At 54.6% G+C, this 4,863-nt stretch overlaps 1 non-coding gene across 1 annotated transcript; it reads left to right on the top strand.

Annotated features, from left to right (window-relative positions):
* The first annotated feature begins 934 nt into the window (after positions 1 to 934).
* TRNAW-CCA lies at positions 935 to 1,006 on the top strand. Its single transcript has one exon. It is a non-coding gene; the product is annotated as a tRNA-Trp (tRNA).
* Positions 1,007 to 4,863: the final 3,857 nt, after the last annotated feature.

Raw genomic sequence — 4,863 nt, 5'->3', positions numbered from 1 at the left:
GGCCGGCGGGCGGAGCGCCGCTCCTCGGCCCGGGGCGGGGTCAGCGCCGCCCCGCCCCGCCCCGCCCCGAGGGGGTCCTGTGAGTCCACACCGCTTCCAGCGCCCGGGGCTGGAGCCCCATCAGCCCGCGGGCCCACAGGTACGCCTCGCTCCCCGTGCCTCCCTGCCGCGTAGTCTGTGGCTCTACGACCCCTTTCCCCCCATTTAACAGATGAGCCAAACGAGGCTCAGAGCCGTAAGTGACTTCCACGTCAAGCAGCTGGGCAAGGGCAGTAGCGGCATTTGAACTCGGGCCTGACTGTTGCCTCCGTACCTCCTTCCTCCATCGCCGTGTGACCGGTGCTAAGCGTTTTGCCTGCACCCACCCGGCGCTGCACAACTTTCCTGCTCTGTCCTTTTCCCTCCCAGCCTCTGGTCCACTGCGCACGTGCCGTGGTGTGCTCACTTCCTCCTCACCCGTCCTCTCACTCAGGAGGGCCGGGGGAAGCCCTGTCCACTTGTCCGCAAGGTCCACCCTTCAAGCCGATGCTGATCACGTGACTCTGTCCTCTTTCGCCTCGCCCCAGTCATCCCCATCTGTTCGCACACGGTTACTTCTCCTGTCCCAAGACCCGAACCAGAGGGAGGGTAGATAAAAACCACCACAAACTCTCTTATGATCCCTCTGCCCGCTCCAGCTACTGCTGTCTCATTTCCCCTTCCCTTTACGCGAAAGTCCTCCAAGAGCTGTTTCTCCAGGCTATCTTCAGTCTCCCTCCGTCCATTCTCCTTAGAAACCCATCTAATCGGGCCCTTGTCCCTCTTTCCACGGATCCCCCAGAAGCGTCATGCTGGGCCTCCGGTGATGTACTGTCACTGGATACAGTGCTAAGTCTCCGTTTTGTCCTCCTGGTCCCTCCAGCAGGATTTGACCCTGCTGCCAACTCTCTCGGGCTTTCTGGTGGCTCAGAGGTTAAAGCGTCTGCCTCCAATGCAGGAGACCCAGGTTCGATCCCTGGGTGGGGAAGTTCCCCTGGAGAAGGAAATGGCAACCCACTCCAGTATTCTTGCCTGGAGAATCCCATGGACAGAGGAGCCCGATATGCTACAGTCCGTGGGGTCGCAAAGAGTAGGACACGATGCACCCTCTTCTCTTGGCTGCCCTAATACCATATTTGCCTGGTTCTCTTCCTCCTCCTCCTCGGTGACCCCCATTCTCCTCTGTAGCAGCCCCCAGCTTCTAAATGTCACCCCAACCCGCGGCTTCTATCTGCTGAGGACACCCGGCAGCCTGGCCCTCTTCCAAAGCTCACAGATCTGTGTGCTGGAGACCTCCCTTATCTCGCTCCATCCAACGTCCCTGTCTCCCTACCCCAGAGTTGCCATCCTGCATCTTCCTCTCAGTTAATGAGAGCTCCATTTTCTAGGTGGTGGTTGTCTAATCGCTAAGTTCTGTCCAACTCTTGGGTGACCCAGTGGACTGGAGCCCACCAGGCTCCTCTGTCTATGGGATTCTCCAGCCAGGAATACTGGAGTGGGTTGCCATTTCCCTCTCCAGAGTGTCTTCCCAACCCAGGGATTGAACCCACGTCTCCAGCACTGACAGGAGGATTCTTTACCCCTGAGCCGCCTGGGAAGCCCATTTTCTAGGTTCTCTGGCTCCAGGAGATGGTGAAGGATGGGGATGCACGGGTCCGTGGGGTGGCGAAGAATCGGACACGACTGAGCAACTGAACAACAAAACCCGCCAAAAACCCCTGGCTTCCTCGCTCTGCTCACCGCCGCACACCCCACATCCACTCCAACAGCGAATCCCATGGGCTCCGCCTTGAGAACACGCCCGGAAGCTGACATTCTCACCCCTCCCTCTTGTCCAAGCCACCTGCCCCTCCCCAAGCCGAGTGCAGGGGCCTCTTCTCACTCCTATCCCTGCCTCCCCCAGCCCCCTGGTCAAACAGCGGCCAGAGGGATGGTGGCAGAAGGAGTTCCAGCTCACATCTCTCCTCTGCCCCACCCACTCCAGCGGACTCAGTCCACCTCAGGCTCCTCGCTGAATCCGAAGGAAAACCTCACCCCTGTCCTCTAGCCACATCCCCTTCTTCTCCATGGGCCGGGTTAGTCACCCTGGCCTCCCTGCTGGCTCTCTCCCCATCCAGGGCCTTTGCTATTGCCACCTCCCTTGCAGCTACTTCTCTCCAGGTTCAAGGCTCAGCTCCTCTGTGAGACTTGCATGGCCTCCAGACACGCCTGTCTTGCACTCCCCACCGCCTTCCTTCCTTGACTCCCCCACCCCCACGCTTATCAGCATCACCGCATGTGACTTGCTTCTTGTTTCTCTCGGGCACTCGGGCACTCGCTTTATTGCCAACCTCCTGCCCTAGAATGTGAGTTCCCAGGGCACGGGGCTCCTGCTGACTTATTATACTTGTTCCCTGCTGTGATTTCCCCCTGAACCGGTGTCTGGAACAGTAAGTGGGCAACTCAGCAAACGTCTGCGGAATGGATCAGCCCATACTCCTTCACTGCTGCTGATGTTACAATGCATTCCCTTTATGTTGGCTGTGTGCGCGCTGAGTCGCTTCAGTTGTGTCCGACTCTTTGCGACCCCATGGACTATAGCCGCCAGGCTCCTCTGTCCTTGGGCTTCTCCAGGCAAGAATACCGGAATGGGTGGCCATGCCCTCCTCCAGGGGATCTTCCTGAACCAAGGATAGAACCTGCTGCGTCTCTTATGTCTCCTGCGTTGGCAGGCGAGTTCTTTACCTCTGCCGCCACCTGGAAAGCCCCTTATGTTGGCTATTTGATTCTAATAAACGTATTTTAAAAGGAAACTTTGTGTTACTCTGGCAAAAAAAAAAAAAACAGGAGCACCACTATCACTAGCTTAAACATGAAAGTGAAAATGTTCTAAGGCTCTGGGGGTTCCATCGCCTGTCTAAGGGCTGAACCACTTCCTGCCCTCTTCCTATGAAAGAGTGAGATTCACAAGGTGTAGAAAGGCAGTGAAGGCAGGCCAGCACCCAGCAGAGACCAACTCTGGACCTGGACCTTAGCAGAGAACTGAAAAAAAAATCCAGAATCGAGAGGGCAATGGCTTTCTCCTGGAAGCCATCTCCAGTGCTGTGCTCAGATGTCCCCAGGGAATCTACTGCCTCACAGCTTGGCTAATTGAACAACAACCCTCTGAGATCATGCCATCATCACCCCCCCATCTTATAGAGGAGAATGCTGAGGCTGAGGTGGAAGCCAGCCCAAGCTCACAGGGCATATTAAGGTGGGCAGAGACTGGGATTTGAGTTTGCCAGATCCCAAGTCCTCGGGGGCCTCTGAGGCCAAGCCTCCTCTCATTTGATCTGGCCTGGCTGCTGGGGCAGCTATTGCGGGAGTTTGAGGGGTCTGGCCACAGTTTACCCATCTATAAAGTGCTGCCTGAGAAGCACAGCCTGGCCCCCCGGGACTTTTGTTGAAGTCTGGGAGAGAAGGGTGGGTGTGTGGTGTACTCTCTTTCTTCTGGAGGAGGAGTGGGGAGACCAGAGCTGTGTTGCTGCCTGGCCACCACAAGAAGGGAGGGCCCGTCTCAGAACAGAGCCCACCCCCAGGGAGCCTAGACACAGGCTGGGGAACATCCCTGGAGCCTCTGCGTCCTTCAGGGCTTGATCTGATTGGCCCTCGGCTTCCCCTTTATACAGATTGGTTTAACCAGATGGGCTGGATTATTTTCCACTTGAACACAGAAGGATCCTAATTGATACAGCGCTCACTGCAGCACTTTCCGCTCCACCCGGAGCCTCTCCCATTCTAATAAAAAGGACAAGAAAACAAAAAGCCAAGCCTGCCCCCGCCCCTTACCCCGTTACCTCCAGTTCTCTCCCGCCTCCAACCAGGTTTGTCCCAAGAGTCACCTCCACGTGCTGTTTCTGATCCTGCTCTTCCCAGTCTCCCTAGCCTGTTTTCTGCTTCCTCTCCTCCTGACAGAATGTGGTTCACTGGAGAAGGGAATGGCAAACCACTTCAGTATTCTTGCCTTGAGAGTCCCATGAACCGTATGAGAAGGCAAAATGATAGGGTACTGAAAGATGAACCCCCCAAGTCAGTAAGTGCCCACTATGCTACTGGAGATCAGCAGAGAAATGACTCCAGAAAGAATGAAGGGATGGAGCCAAAACAAAAACAACACCCAGTTGTGGATGTGACTGGTGATAGAAGCAAGGTCCGATGCTGTAAAGAGCAATATTGCATAGGAACCTGGAATGTTAGGTCCATGAATCAAGGCAAATTTTTGGAAGTGGTCAAACAGGAGATGGCAAGAGTGAACATCGACATTTAGGAATCAGTGAACTAAAATGGACTGGAATGGGTTAATTTAACTCAGATGACCATTATATCTACTACTGTGGGCAGGAATCCCTTAGAAGAAATGGAGTAGCCATCATGGTCAACAAAAGAGTCCAAAATGCAGTGAAAGTGAAAGAAAGTGAAGTCGCTCAGTTGGGTCCAACTCTTTGCGATCCCATGGACTGTAGTCTACCACGCTTCTCTGTCTATGGGATTTTCCAGGCAAGAGTACTGGTGTAGGTTGCCATTTCCTTCTCCAGGGGATCTTCCTGACCCAGGGATCGAATCCAGGTCTCCTGCATTGCAGGCAGATGCTTTACCCTTTACCAGGGAAGCCCTCCTCCCCCCCCCCCAAAAAAAATGCAGTACTTGGATGCAATCTCAAAAAACGACAGAATGATCTCTGTTTGTTTCCAAGGCAAACCATTCAATATCATGGTAATCCAAGCCTATGCCCCAACCAGTAACACTGAAGAAGCTGAAGTTGAACGGTTCTATGAAGACCTACAAGACCTTTTAGAACTAACACCCAAAAAAGATGTCCTTTTC

Source organism: Oryx dammah, unplaced genomic scaffold (genome assembly GCF_014754425.2).
Source record: "Oryx dammah isolate SB20612 unplaced genomic scaffold, SCBI_Odam_1.1 HiC_scaffold_29, whole genome shotgun sequence".
In the NCBI taxonomy this organism is placed as follows: domain Eukaryota; kingdom Metazoa; phylum Chordata; class Mammalia; order Artiodactyla; family Bovidae; genus Oryx; species Oryx dammah.
Note: the sequence above shows the minus strand (reverse complement) of the source record. Positions and strands in the feature narration are given on the sequence as shown.